The sequence below is a fragment of the Ammodytes marinus genome, assembly GCF_949987685.1.
Source record: "Ammodytes marinus genome assembly, chromosome: 19".
NCBI classification, from domain to species: Eukaryota; Metazoa; Chordata; class Actinopteri; order Uranoscopiformes; family Ammodytidae; genus Ammodytes; species Ammodytes marinus.
Window position 1 is genome coordinate 22,147,965 of NC_137223.1, and position 15,027 is coordinate 22,162,991.

The window sequence follows — 15,027 nt, forward strand, 5'->3', positions numbered from 1 at the left end:
CAAACAAGAATTCGCATACATTCAATGGGGGGAAAGGATACATACAATTGGGTCAGAATTGCTGAAAAATTTGAAAAAAAATGAAAAATTGTTAGCAGGGTCAAAGTTTCTGAACTACATGCAAACATACATACTTGTTTTTATTTTTTTTAAATTCACTTCTTTAAAAAAAAATATATTATATATAAATCTTAAAATAAAATCTTTTTCTCATACTTATAACTGCTGTAAGTCTAGTGCACCTTGAGGATAGCTGCTAAATCCCGTTGCACACTGTGGAAAGATAATGCATGCATTCTATATCTATAATATTCTATGGTTAACTCACCATGTGTAACAAGACTTAAATGTCATTGTGGCAGTGGCAAGAGAAAGTAAAAAAAAAATCTTTATATTTCAAGATTCCATACTTTCTTTATAGAAATAAATTAAAAAGAATATAAAATATTGCCGGGGGGAATCAAGAAGTATAATATATACCTAGTGGTTTAAAATGTCTGTCAATCCACTGAGGTGACAGTACATCTACCACAATGTATTTAGAGAAAATGACAATATTCGAATGAGCTGTACATTTTGTAAAGATATTGAACACTAATATTTAGATCTCTGTTCTTATGCACACACATAACATTTACATTTAGCTGTTATTAAAAAAAAAAAAAAAACACAGCTATTAACCATGCACAGAGAAACGCACAGTAAGTTCCAGAACAGCCTGTACCATAACAGCAGCTCTGCAACAAATCCTCGTTGCTGCTGCTGCCGACTAAACTATACAACCATTTCTAACGCTATACTTTCTAATAATACTATTTTCCATTGAATTATACAGAGAAATCCACACTGATAATTTGTCTTATTGTATTTTTGTCATAACATTTCTCTCGAGTCTCTCCATCAATGGATCCGGTGCGTCTGTTTTATTTTATCTGCAAAGTCTACACAGTCTTTGCCTCTCCCACTGCATCAGGGGGGTAACCATGGCAACAGGGAACGCATCGCATGCTGCAACCAACGTTTTGATGAAGCTGCACCGTTTATACAGAGGACGGTTAATTTAACAAGGTTTTTTTATGCACTTCATCCAATAAGACAAAATATATTAGGAGGTACAAATCTTTTTTTAAATAAGAAGGGTATCAGAAAATGAATTTAAGACCAATTTATTAATCTAAGTGCACACACAGAGCAGCAGAAAACAGCAAAGGATATACACATTCATTCATTGCTGGCATGTTTAGCCAAGTTTGACTACATTTTACTACTAATTTGTGTTTTAATCAGTTGGCTTAATTGTGACTAAAAGATTTTGAACAGCGTTGAATTTACCTTGTTTACAGCATGACTAGGAGGGAAAAATGCTCACATGACAAAAGAGGCACTCAAGTAATTTAATCTGTATGAAAACCATATCGACGCTTTAGTATCTTAATGCAATGCAATCTGTTAAATCATACACACACACACACACACCACTTGTTAAATCCATGGGCAGCCCTAGCAAAACAACAAGCCGCCATTATCTTAGCGCTGTGTGCCGCGCACAGTGCCTTGCTAATCCTTCCTGACCAGCCCCTTGTTTACATTTCACCTCAGATCACCCCACTCTCCTCCTTCTCCTGCTGCTGCTACTACTGACACACACACACACACAGAGCACTTAAAAAAAGAACCATCCGCCACACTGAGAGAAACGAGAGCTGCCGCTGCGTGTTGGCACTCGGTGGAAATACAAATTAGCCTAGATCTAGATTCTGAGAAACGCAGCTCAACTGTATGTGTTCAAATTACAGATGAAACTGTAAGTAAGCAGGAGAGAGTTTGAATTATTCCAGGAGCAAAACCTGGTTATCAAAACAAGCCTTGCAGCAACAAAAAAAACATACATCACAAAAGTGGGTGTGAACGCTCAGGCCTTTGTCCAACGGTAACAGTGTTCCAGACAATAGCAGCCTGGACCTGTGTTGAGTCTGGAAATAAAAGGACTAATTCACTTGCATATGAATAACTAGAATAGCTCCACATCGTAGCAACATTTCAGTCAATAGTGCTCATGATAATTTGTCAATCAAATAACTTAGTTTTGGTAGGGATACCAATTGTGTTGAAGCATTACTTCATTAAGTATAAACGTGTTTATTTGATATATGAATAATTTGGCTTGTTTAAATGCCTTGTTTTGTCCTAAAAATATTCATTTGATATCATAAATGAAAAGCACAGAAAACAGAAAACGTTCACATCTGAGAACCTGGAATGATAGCCTGGCTCCGCCCGCCTACCTACTTCCGCCCAAATTTCATTTTCCCTTCAGTAGTCAGTCTGGTGGTGGGGCGTATTAGTGAGATTTTTCCGAACAGATTTCTAAGTATCCAATCAGCGAACAGAGGAAGTGGCTGAGAACGATGAGGTCGAAGTCACGCTCCAGTTTCAGTTGAATGCTGCGTTCCCTTACGCTCGGAACTCGGAAATTTCTGACTTGTTAGTTCCGAGTTCCGACCTGTCTGTGTTCCAATGCATCTGCTCGGGAAAGTATGGACGCCGACAACCTTTCTCATCCAAATAACTAAACGTTAGGCTCTAGCAAGTTACCGTTGCCAGGTACCGGTAGATCCATAGACTACAATATGTAGTGAAGTCGGAAATTTCCGAGTTCCCTGAACGCACCGTCAAAAGCCGGCTCACGACCAAACGTTATGCGATTGGTTGGCTAATCCAGAGTGGCACTGAGCAGATCCAATAGTTTCAAACTTCAACAGACACCCGCCTCCAAGTGAGTGAACGTTTGCCAATTACAGCACTTCCAGACCTTCTGTACAAATGAAATGAAGTACGATGGTCTGGTAGCGCCAGGCTACTGGAATGAGGCATTATGGGCATTTTTTCTGCTTAATTTTTCTGTTAAATCGACTAATCTTTTAAGCTCTTTGTGTGAAGTAAGAGTGGTTGTAAACAGAGGAGAAAGGCCCTGTGTTTCCAGAATGACCTTCCAAACGTATTGCTCTTAAGTTTATGGAGGTCAACGAGTACAATTCCTGCATGTTATGCATATCTGGCAATAAGTCAAAGCACACACCAGGTTATTGATGGAGGAGAGTGGAGGACACACCTGTAATATTTCATGAAGCAACGGGCAAAATAACAATTGATAAAAATGCAGCACTGTGAAGTGAATCTATAGGGAGGATATTAAATGTGAATTCAAAACAAGTGAAATGCTAGTTGAAGTGGTGCCGCAAACAAAATGTTGTGTTTTAAATGCAATGGCAATAAAAAGTATCAATCTATCTATCTATCTATCTATCTATCTATCTATCTATCTATCTATCTATCTATCTATCTATCTATCTATCTATCTATCGGAAATGTATCGTTATTGTGAATGTTGATAATATGGAGGTATGTGTATGTCAAAGACTGCTTGAACTTCGATGAATGGTGGCCTATTCCAAGTGGCATGCATTCACACTCTGCATGTCAATATATTTGGCCAATCAAATGTAGCCTACCAAAAGATTTTGTGAAGAGGGGTCATGAAGATATTTTGCTTCAATGACCAATAAACAATAAAACCAATTGGAATGGTTGTTGGAATGGAAATAATGCATATCAATAATTTATTCTCTTTGTCTGCTATAGGCTACTTCATGCCTAGGGTCTATGTTGACAAAGAACTCAAAGCAGGAAGACATTAACAATGTATTTCTTTATTTATTGCTAAGTGATATCGCCATCATTGCAATATCCAACAACGTAATCGCATAACCTAATGTTTTTTGATATTGTGCAGCCCTAGAACACGCTCTATCTGAATGTGCAAACTGTGAAAATATGCCTTTCAATTCATTTTCCCTACAGAGTGAAGTGATAAGGGGAAAATCCTGTCTGCCGAACACAACCAGCTCTTAACAGCCATCCACGGTACATGAGGGCTTTTCCTGTTTCGCCTCACATAGTGCTTGTGTTGCTTAAGTGTTAATAATAAAAGGCAACTCCATTACTCACTCGCTAACCAGCTTGTTTTGCTTCTACACCTACACCACTGTCGTCCTATTAAAAGGCCCATATGGAGAACACACATGATGGGAAGAGAACTCACTGACCTCGCTCGGTAACCGCGGTCTGCTACATAGATATAGCTGAGAGTCATGCAGCGCTTGCAGTCAGTCAGAATAGAATAGAGAAACCCTTTGACTAGGGCTTGTCATGTAAACAGTCACTTCTGCTACCGACGCATGATCTTGTTATGGTTAAAGCATATGTATTGTACTGCTGTTTACACACATTGACTGTAGTAATAATGGTTTGACATGTAAAACTCTCTGTCTGTCTGTCTCTTGTTCAATAAATGGATACGCACCGCAACATTTTGATAAACTAATTCTAATAATTATTGCAGCCAACGCTGCATTATTAACTGTCAACTGGAGGTATATACTCCTGCTCGCTTGATATCTTGAAGCGACTGAGACTGGCAAGAGGTGTACATTGCAAAAGGTTTAGTTTTTAAAAATGATTTAGTTCTCAAGGTGTACATAGGTACTAATTCACCATATGCTGCAAATGTAGTGCACACAAAGGCCATGGCTCATGCAGAAAAAGACACATTTGGAGGTTAGATCAAGAGGCACAGAAATATTTATTTTACAGTTTGGCCAAACCATAAACTGGATTATGTAATACAGACAGGTGCTATATTACCTGTGTGCACCTGTCTGGTTAACCAACAGAGTTGTGCGTGAAGACAGTGGCGCTGAGCCCTTCTAGTAAACACTCACAGTACACAACACCACTAATCCCACAGGAGGAATTACAACTGTTGTTGCCATAACAAACAAGCTAAGCCTAGCTGTCTGTCATCCAAGGTAATGTGAACTCATCTAAAGCACGCTTTTTCTTTTTATATAAATATATTTTTTCTTGTTTACATGGAGCGACGCACTCTGTTATGATTAACAAACATGCACTTCCGCACTACCAAGGAAAAGCCAGAACCTACACAACAATTACTGTCAAATAGATTTTTTTTTTTTTTCAAATATCGACATATTGTTACTACACAATTCACACCATGCACTAACCATATACACACAAACATAAATATAGTTATCAACCTTGCTGTAGCTGGAACTACTAGGAAACACTTCTGTTATACTATACTTTCAAAAGACAGCCAAATTGTTCATTTTTCATTCTAATAGCTCCTTCAAAGTTGAAGAGCCTAAATCAGAGGCACTTACTCAAATCGGACTAATACCACTCAAATATAAAAAGGTCAGCTCCATTTAACAAATTTAAAATGTTCAAATTATGCTCTCATGTTTTTTTTCTTAGCTGCTCTTCTTCAACTTCACACATATAAAACTAGGAACTTTTAACAAAATTTACATAACTTTGTATTTTTCTCTCAGGCTAGGAAATATGAAAAGGTGAAGTCAGCGATTCTGGAGAACGCTTGTTGTCAAAATCACTTTGTGACACGGTACAGATAGGTAGTAGCTTGGTCCAACCAGACCATCGTACTTCATTTCATTTGTACAGAAGGTCTGGAACTGTGCTATTGGCAAACGTTCACTCACTTGGAGGCGGCTGTCTGTTGAAGTTTAAAACTATTGGATCTGCCCAGTGCCACTCTGGATTAGCCAACCAATCACATAACGTTTGGTCGTGACGTAGGTCATGAGTCGGCTTCTGACGGTGCGTTCCAGTTGGACAGGGAACTCGGATATTTCCGACTTCACTACATAGTGTAGTCTATGGATCTACCGGTACCTGGCAACGGTAACTTGCTCAAGCCTAACGTTTAGTTATTTGGATGAGAAAGGTTGTAGGCGTCCATACTTTCCCGAGCAGATGCACTGGAACACAGACAGGTCGGAACTCGGAACTACCAAGTCGGAAATTTCCGAGTTCCAAGTACAAAGGAACGCAGCATTCAACTGAAACTGGCGCGCGACTTCGACGTCATCGTTTTCAGCCACTCGCTCTGTTCGCTGATTGGACCGGTTAAAGAGAAAACCCGCGAATACACCGCACACCCAGACTGACTACTGAAGTGAAATGAAAATTGAGCGGAAGTAGGTAGGCGGGCGGTGCCAGGCTAGATAGGTAGCAGATTGTGAGGAGATACTCACTGAATTTGACAAAAAGTGATTTTGAGCAACCGCACCAGAATCGCTGACTGCACCTTTATCAAAGCTAACACCATTCATTCCTGTATACAACCAGGTACTACATTAAAATATATAGCTTGATAAACACACACTTCTGCTAAAACCAATGCTCCTTACTGTACATACGCGGTCCACACTCACACAACAGCACCATTTAAATAGACAGGTGGCATCTTTCACAGCTTGCACTTAGACTTCTGGTCTACGTTTACATGTGACTGAACCACTCATAATTACAACTGTTGCAGCCGCAGCAGAAGCCACGTCAGTCACACTTTCACACACACACACACAAACACACACCAGCGATTGCACTAAACACAAAAAACAATTACAAGTCAAATGCACACACCTGTAGGCCAAGTCAAGCCTTCCAGGACCTTCTGACCTCTCTCTCTCACCTCCTCCCTCTCTCTCTCTCTCTTTCCCTCTCTCTCGTGTGACGTGCGGCGGGCGATCGAGCCTTCAATCGCCAAAGAGGAAGAAGAAAAAGGAGCAGCGGGAGCAGCGCAGCAGAGCCATGCCGAGAAACACAGTCCTGCTCTGCCTCCGCGGCCTCTCCATTACAGACACCTGCCCGCCTCTCAATAGCTTTAGGTTCCGTCTCCTTCCTTCCCTCTTAAAAGATCCCTCGTTTTTCCCGTTTCACGCTGTACTGAGCAAACACTCACACAGGCACACACAGGCATGAATGTACGTACACACTCAAACACTCACACATACACACACTAAACAGTGGCAATGCATGGCTTACAGGGAGGGGAGGGAGGGGGGCGAGTGAGGGACATACCACCAAGGTAGAGAGAGGGGAGGATAGGCAGAAAGAGGTAGAGAGGGAGGAAAATACTGAAATGACCCAAAACGCACATTAATTAACCTAATGTACATACAAAGCTCCCAATAGTTTATTTTGTTGCTATTCAAACTTCTTTGCAAAGAGGAACAGTGTGACCAAGATGATAACAGTTCATACAGTATCTTTGTCATGTTGTTCACTTACTCTAAACTGTACAAATTGTTTGGTAAAATGTCAACAAAAAAAAATTTCCATAAACTTTCATGACTTTCTCAGTTTCTCAAAACAATGCTTAACATTTCATATCATTCCAGGAATGCCATGATAGGTGGGAACCTAATCATAGAGAAGAGATAAAAGCAAAACAAACTAGTCCCATGATATTAGGGAATTTGATATTTAAGGCTGTGCTTAAAGCTATGATCTTATAGCTGTAACAAAGGCTTCGTAACAACTGTTTTCTCCATATTATAACTACATTGTTTATGCATACAGTGGGACCACCCCTGCCTGCTGCACTGAGTTGGTACAGCCCATGCGAAGCTGCTCAGTCACTGTTGCTAAAAGGCCCACCCCTCTGGAATATAGGACATGACCAGGGTCTGTTTACGGCTTCGGTTTCCCCACTGACTCCTGCGTAGCATCCATACATATGTGTTGTGTTAAAGCCCTACTTCACCAGTGGAAATATGAAGGAGTATTGAACTCTGAGATCCTATGTAGTATAAATGTGCAAAATTGTTAGATATCGGTTCATCCTAGCCTTGGAAAAGGAAGAAAGAGTGTTTTATGGTCTCACTGTCTAACCCTACATTTTCCCATGCGTGATATCACATGTAGAGTTAGGATTAACAGGACAGCTGGGCCAAGGGAAGACTGAGGAAAGACTGAGGGAAGGAAAACCTCATTCATTTTACTATAATAGCGATTTTATAATGATTGAATGCCGGTTCCATATGGGTGAAGTATTCCTTTAAAACAGTTTTAACATAAAAAAGGTGAAATTCACCATGTTAGACTGTTAATCAAATCATTATTGTGAGTGTGCACACAGACCACATAGCAGGTTCAATTGAGCAGCAGTGGACTCGTGCTGTGAGGATGCATCAAGCCCAGAGGAGAGGTGTTTTCTGTTGGGGGGGATTTGTCTGCATGTGGCCTCGGCATGTGGTCAGAGTCAGGGCCTAACTGACTCATGATTCAATCAATGGACATACCGATTCTGCCATTACTCCACTATTGATAAACTGGCCCAGGCAGCCAGGCGCCCCACCACGACGTGAAGCAATACAGCCACTAACACGTTTCTCTACATTACCTAAACTATATTTAAAATGGGTTTGAAACTATAAAGAGTAAATAAGTTAAATAGGCTGTATAGAAAATATATTGTCAGTCAGGTTATTTTCATTGCGGCCATTCTTAATCTCTGTCTGAATGTTTAATGTCTGATCTTGATGTAATTTCTTTGTTCTTACTATCTCTTGAATGCAATTTCTAATGTCTAATCTTGATGTATTTCATGCCTCTGTAAAGCACTTTCAATGGCCTTGTGTCTGAATTGTGCTATAGAAATAAACTTGCCTTGCCTAAAAGTCAGCAATGCAGCATAACTGTTTTTTTTTTAATCAATATATTGTCTGAATATTAATTATCCGTGATGTTCCTTCTCACATTTATAGCAGGTTATTTGCAAACAGGCAGCACTCTGACATTTCATGACATTCATTTAGACTCGAACACTGATTTAATTTGCCTAATTTAAGAAGTTGCTGCAATTTAACTTTCCCAAACTAAATATCAGTCTGTCTGCATAATTGATCTGAACCAAATTAATCAGACTGTATTTGATTAGGGCTTTCTTTCTCTGTATGGGAGGGCAGGTATGTGTGAGTGTTGGTGTGTGTGTGTGTGTGTGTGTGTGTGTGTGTGTGTGAGAGAGAGACATAGTGTTTAGCTTTAGGGCCTGTGTTTGAATAGCAAAGCAATGTTTCCGACTTTGCCTCTGAGTTGAAATGGAGTTATACATTATTAAACTGCTTTACATTGTTTCCAGGAGAAATCGGCACAGCGGAGATGGGGTTACATTTTCCTACGAAGAACACCCACACCGCTAAGGCCTTACAGGTTTAGCTGCAATGAGGATGTGCTTACAGTTTGTTGTACCACAGAGGCACATCAAACACAATTTTTACATTTCCTTGTCATGGATGAAAAAGTGTTTCCTCAATCTGGGTCGACATATGGAGAGTTTTACTGCTGTACCTCCTACAGACACAATGCAATAACAATTTCCCACGCTGCTGTGAGGATATACAGCTCCTGAAAAAATTAAGAGACCAGTCTGGATTTTTCTTAAATTTTCATCTCTACATTACTTATTGAAAATGCTCCTAATGACAAAAAATGTATTGGAATTTGGTAGAAATGTTGTCAGTAGCTTATATTATAAAACCAAAATGTTCATTTTACTCAAACATATGCCTATAAATAGTCAAATGAGAGACACTGGACATTTGGAGTGGTCTCTTAATTTTTTCCAGAGCTGTAGATGCAGAAAGGCACTCCAAACTTTCAAGCTGGTCGAGTACACTACCAATTATCGAGACAAATACACAAACTAAATAAAAATCTACAACCCCAAAGATAATCAGTTTCCTTTAACGAGAGGCAAAGAAAAGCAGCGAGTTCTCACATTTAAGAGGGAAATATCATCATGTACATATTTGGCCTTTTTACTTGGAAATGTACTAAAAAGTTTAAATAAATTATCAAAATAGTTTCCAATTCATTTCCTGACTATTTAACCTCTTATCAAAAAAAGGTGTCATTTAGTGTCTAAAATACAAATACATATTATTTAATTTACTGACTATTCACATGGTAAAGGCTGGAACCGCAAAACAATATTTGAAACGACTTATAAATATTCTGTTGACTAACTAATTATTTCAGCTCTAAAACATACACACACACATATATTTGGTGAACTCTTAAAGGTGCAGTGTGTAATATGACATCATCAAGAAAGTTCTACAAAGTTCTAGAATGCAACACTCCCTGGGTAACCCCACCCCTTTCGAATAATAACAGAAGCTACAGTGGCCTTCAAGGACAAGAACAATTCTAAATTTTAAACAATGCACCTGATGACATTCCAACTATGACACTTTCAAGATGGCGGCACTAGGCCTTGGTCCTAAATATGCAGAAATATGGACATATATGAGACCCTTTCTAAGGGAAAAAATAATAATTAAAAAAAAAAAATCAGCTATTATGCACTAAATTAAATGTACTTATGGATATTATAATTACTTTCTACAAAATCTGCTAGGAAATGAAACCCCAAATTCTACACACTGCAGGTTTAATAACTTGATTTTCACACCATAGCATTATTGGAAAAACCAACAGTGATGTAGACACTACAGAGCAGTATGGAAAAAAAATATCCACGGGAAAATCCATTCATGATTTGAGCAAAATGGGGTCAAAACAAACCTTTGTGAGTCCCTGCTACTTGACTGAATAACCCTGTTAAGTTCCAGTCCATTGTTTCCCAACCAGGATGTTTACAGAGAGAAAGAAATAACCTTGGGCTCACACACTCCAGTCCACACACTCCTACAGTAAGACAGACAACTGGGTGTATAGAATCCATAGAAGTTGTGAATTACAGCTTTTTGTATTCAAGATTCAAAGTGCTTATTGTCACAATAAGAAACATGTTCTCAGTCATACAAAGAAATTCTTCCCTTTGTTTTCCCACAGACTGGATGGTATTCTAACCATAGTCGTTTATTGAAAGTGTGTAACCATGGCAGCAAAGAAGTGAGATCTAATATAGATACATAAGGAACTGTTGTATACATTTATGATATATTATATTGAACTGTCAATTGTCTTCTGGGGTACAAAGACAATTTTAACTTCCAATCTAAATTCTGCAAACAGTGACAAGATATATCTAATATTTCCATAAAAATGATAAATGTTTTTTTCCTAATAACATGAGTGAATGACTTCATCCATTCAGAGAGGCAGATACTATATGCATATCGGCTTCCCTCTGCGCCAACGGGTGTCCGTGCTGCTCACCCAATTTTTTCGCAGAGCAATTCAAATCTCCAAACACGTTCGCTGCCAGACTGATAATTCCACATGAATGCACAGCGTATATCGAACTCCTTTTGGAGTGTGTGGGTAAGGGGTGGGCGGGTATGTGGGAGTGTGTGTGTGTGTGTGTGTTGTGTCCTCATTTCAACTCGTGTATGCGCTAAAGGGAGGCTGGGATAGTGGGAACTATGCAGACGGTTTTGGAAGAGGTATCTTTCTTTCTTTCTGTCTCTCTCTGTCTCTCTCTCTCTCTCTCTCTCGCTTACTCTCTCTTTCTCTCTCTGTGTCTCTCTATGTCTCTTTTGCTTTATTCTTAATTTAGCCTGAACTAACTGGTCCTGTTCAAAGTTGAAATTGACATACCATTAAGTCTGTGTTGACACAGAGAACACAGCAGACTTCAGCCAATTATACACTACTACTACTACTACTGAATAAAAATCGCACTAACTAACCATTGCGCCACGAACATATAGAATAAAAACATCTCTGTTTACTAGAAGCATAAGGAATCCAGCATGAAACCCTTCCAGGCACATGATGCATTTGTGTAGACATTAGCTCCATGGCTCATGTTCAGCTCAATGCAGCAGAATAACAAGCTCCTGTTTCTTGCTCTACTTCTCTGAATACTAAATATTGACCTCTGCTCATCTCTTCCGCTCTCCATCCTACACACACATGGCCTCAAGCGCTAAGAGTAGCTCCATTAGCACTACAATGATAAATACATCTGCATATTTTAAGTCAATACTAGTAATAAACAAACACGACAAGAATATTCTAGGAAATATGGAGTGGGAGTTAATGTTGTTGTATAATAAATATAGTAACATACAAGACAAGAACGCAAAGCCCCCCCATAGTCAGCTGTCTCATTGGGCTTTTTCACGCTTTTTCACAACACAACTGTCGCTCTAAATAACTTTCCGTGTCAAACCTAAACCCTGATGTCATCATCTAATTACGCTGTGTCTCGCTATACTGGACACTGATTGGTTTGTAGATGGACTTGCTTCTTACGTCTGCATTCTGTCAGTTTGGTGCATAGCCTTCATCAGTGTGAATGAACAGATATTACTATAATACTATTAGCATGGCTTTCCTAACAGCAGCACCAACTTCAAGCACAACCATCGAGACTAATTCAAATGCGCCAAATCTTTCATCCTATCCAAATACTTGTAAAGTTTCATTGATATGAATCCTTTCTAAAGTTTATGTCATTCTTTACACCTGAGAGAAGCGCTAGTATGTAAATAACATTTATCAAACCCGGGTTCAAATCCGACTTGGGACGTTTACTGCATGACCCTATTTCCACTCTGCACTCTCTGCTCTTCAACTGTCAAATAAAGGTTAAAATACCCCCCCCAAAAAAATCTTATAAAAAAAAAAGGGGGGGGGGACATATCACAGCAGACCAGACAACACTGACCAGGCATAACTCTTTACTTACTTGATCTAGGGTTCCAGTGGCTGAGTCATGTGGTGGCTGTGGTGGTCCAGGGCTCAGAGCAGAGGTAAGGGGAGGTCAGGGAGACTGGAGGCTGGGGTGCGGGGGTCAGTGGTGGGCTAGCAGCAGCTTGGAGAGGATGGAGCTCTGGTGGTTATGGCTCCACGGCCGCTCTGTCACATGGCACCATCCCAGGTGCACCGAGAAGCCCGTCAGGCCTCTTACTGGGGAAAAGAAGAAAAGTAACAAAAGACCTTTAGTATGCAAGTAACAGCATTAGCTTGCATCTGACATTGTGTAAATTATGCTGTACTGACAAGAGTTAAAGGTGGAGTCAGCAATTCTGTTTTCAAAACCACTTTGTCAAAATCAGTTAATAATCAGTCATTATCCGCTGCTTGTATGTACTATGTGTGCGCTGTGCGCTGAAAATATAATCTGGTGGTAATACACACAGTCTAGGATTTGTATGGTGTGTACTGGTATGTAATCAAAAGGAGGCCCTCTGTAGCTATAGCAACATGCCGGGCCGTTTACAGAGCATAAACTGTGTATTAACACTGGATTTTATTTTCAGCACACACAGGATTTTGACAACAAGCATTCCCCTGAAGCATTCTCGCTGAATAAAATCGCTTGTTGGATCAATTCACTACATTTTCCCACTGGAAAATACAGTAAGACTAAAGCATGACTGAAGCATTCTATTTTTTGTTTTAAATATTTTTTAACTTGATGTACAAGACATTGACGGGCCTACACACCCTGCAGGCTGTTCTTGTTAAGTATGTTAAAAAATGTCTGTTCTCCCATACATACTATAGACTGTCAGTGTTAAATGCTTCTCCTTAAGAAAAGCACAGACAGCCACTATAATAAATCATCACCCTCAGCACACACGGAGCAGAGACGTCTGCACGCTAATTACGTCCCCTCTAGATGTTTGCGTTTTCTGACAGAACATCAGACTGATTTCCGTAGACAGCCTGATAGTGAGCTAACCAGCAGGTAGGGACAGGATGAACACAGTCAACTGCCGTGGTCTCTTTCATAATGTGTAGATGCAATAGTCAAATTCACTAGGAGAAACTAGAGGAAGGGGTGACTGTGGCTCAAGCAACAACAAAGTACCACTAAGGGCTCTATTGGGATTGACATTTGCTAACATGCTTTGGACTTTGTGAATTTCTATCATTTGTAGCATTACACCCATGTGGTGGTGCTGATTTGTAAGTGGAACCATTGGCCGATTTAGGTATAGGCAACATGGGCCGTCATCCTATGGCGAAACAATCATAATGGTGACATTTGCGAGATTACATTTTCTATTGCCAATTTTTATATCACGTTAAAGAAATCTTACCACTGTGTGGGTCAATTCACCTTGTCAGAGTGGGTGCCCTGGTTCTAATTTGTGAGCTATGCCTGTTACAACATGGGAGGGTCTCCAATTTGGGAAACACGAGAAGATGGGGAGAGGGGGGTTGGGGTAGGTTGACCTCAGGTCTTCACACTGGAAGCCTGAGGGAGGGGAGCAGAGGAATTCGTCAAATAGCGCACCTCTAACTTTGTACAGTAGGGGAGAGACCCAGGGCATTGGTAACATCTCAAAATGCATCAATCCAAAATGAGAAAAAACCATGAAACTCATTATGCACATGGTTTGTGATGATCTCTCTCTCTGCCTGCCAAATGACAAACTGATGTCTTTTACTTTTTAAAGTTTGGCAGCTTGCTTCTGGCTTCGTGACAAATGAGGAAAGTGCTACCTCTGCATCAGTTACAAAGAGGAAAACCCCTGAATCCTTTTAACTTATCTACGGCCAGGACAATTTGGGAGAGGGGCAGGGTCTCACTTTGTGCGACTATTTCCAGGTCAGCCCGTACCGCAAGAAGCTCATGGATCTATTTATCTCTCCAGTTTGCAGATATTTCCCTTGTTGTTGTTGTTGTTTAAAATGTTGCGCGATAACAATATGCCCACCTCCCCCTCTCACAACTCGGACTTTGGACTAGTAGGGGCCACCTGGGTGAAGTCCAGCTCAAAATATCCGCACATTTCTGTTCATACTTACAGCTCACCTGTGTAAAGTGCATGTGTGAAAGGGGCTCAAGTGTTTTTATAAGTAGCTGGTTGTAAATTCCTATCCAGGATCTATGTCCCTGTCTGGTTTCTGATCCTTCACAGTCCAGTCGACCTGTGCTTCTAAATAGTTGACCTGTGCAACAGCAGACCAGTTAATCAGTGTGGAGAAAACTGAAGTGGGGCTGCATCTACTTGGCAGCCAAAGTTAGTGCTGCCTCACACCTCTATGGGGAAGTGCATTCATTTTAGGAGAAGTTAGAATCTGTTTCCTTGTTGTTTGGAGCACAAGAGAGATGTTTTCTAAAGGGTTTCACGAGAAGTTATTAAAGCACGTTACGAAACACACCCAAGGAGGAGGTTTTCCTGCCAATCCAGTCCTTTGTTTTGCTGTTGT

At 40.1% G+C, this 15,027-nt stretch overlaps 1 protein-coding gene across 1 annotated transcript in view; it reads right to left on the minus strand.

The window, feature by feature from the left end:
* ncoa1 (nuclear receptor coactivator 1) overlaps nucleotides 1-12,662 on the minus strand; it is a gene marked incomplete at its 3' end in the record, with an annotated part of 35,572 nt that extends 22,910 nt beyond the window's left edge. Inside the window, exon 1 of the mRNA XM_080047845.1 lies at nucleotides 12,551-12,662. The remainder of the gene's footprint in view (nucleotides 1-12,550) is intronic.
* Between the last annotated feature and the right edge of the window lie 2,365 nt (nucleotides 12,663-15,027).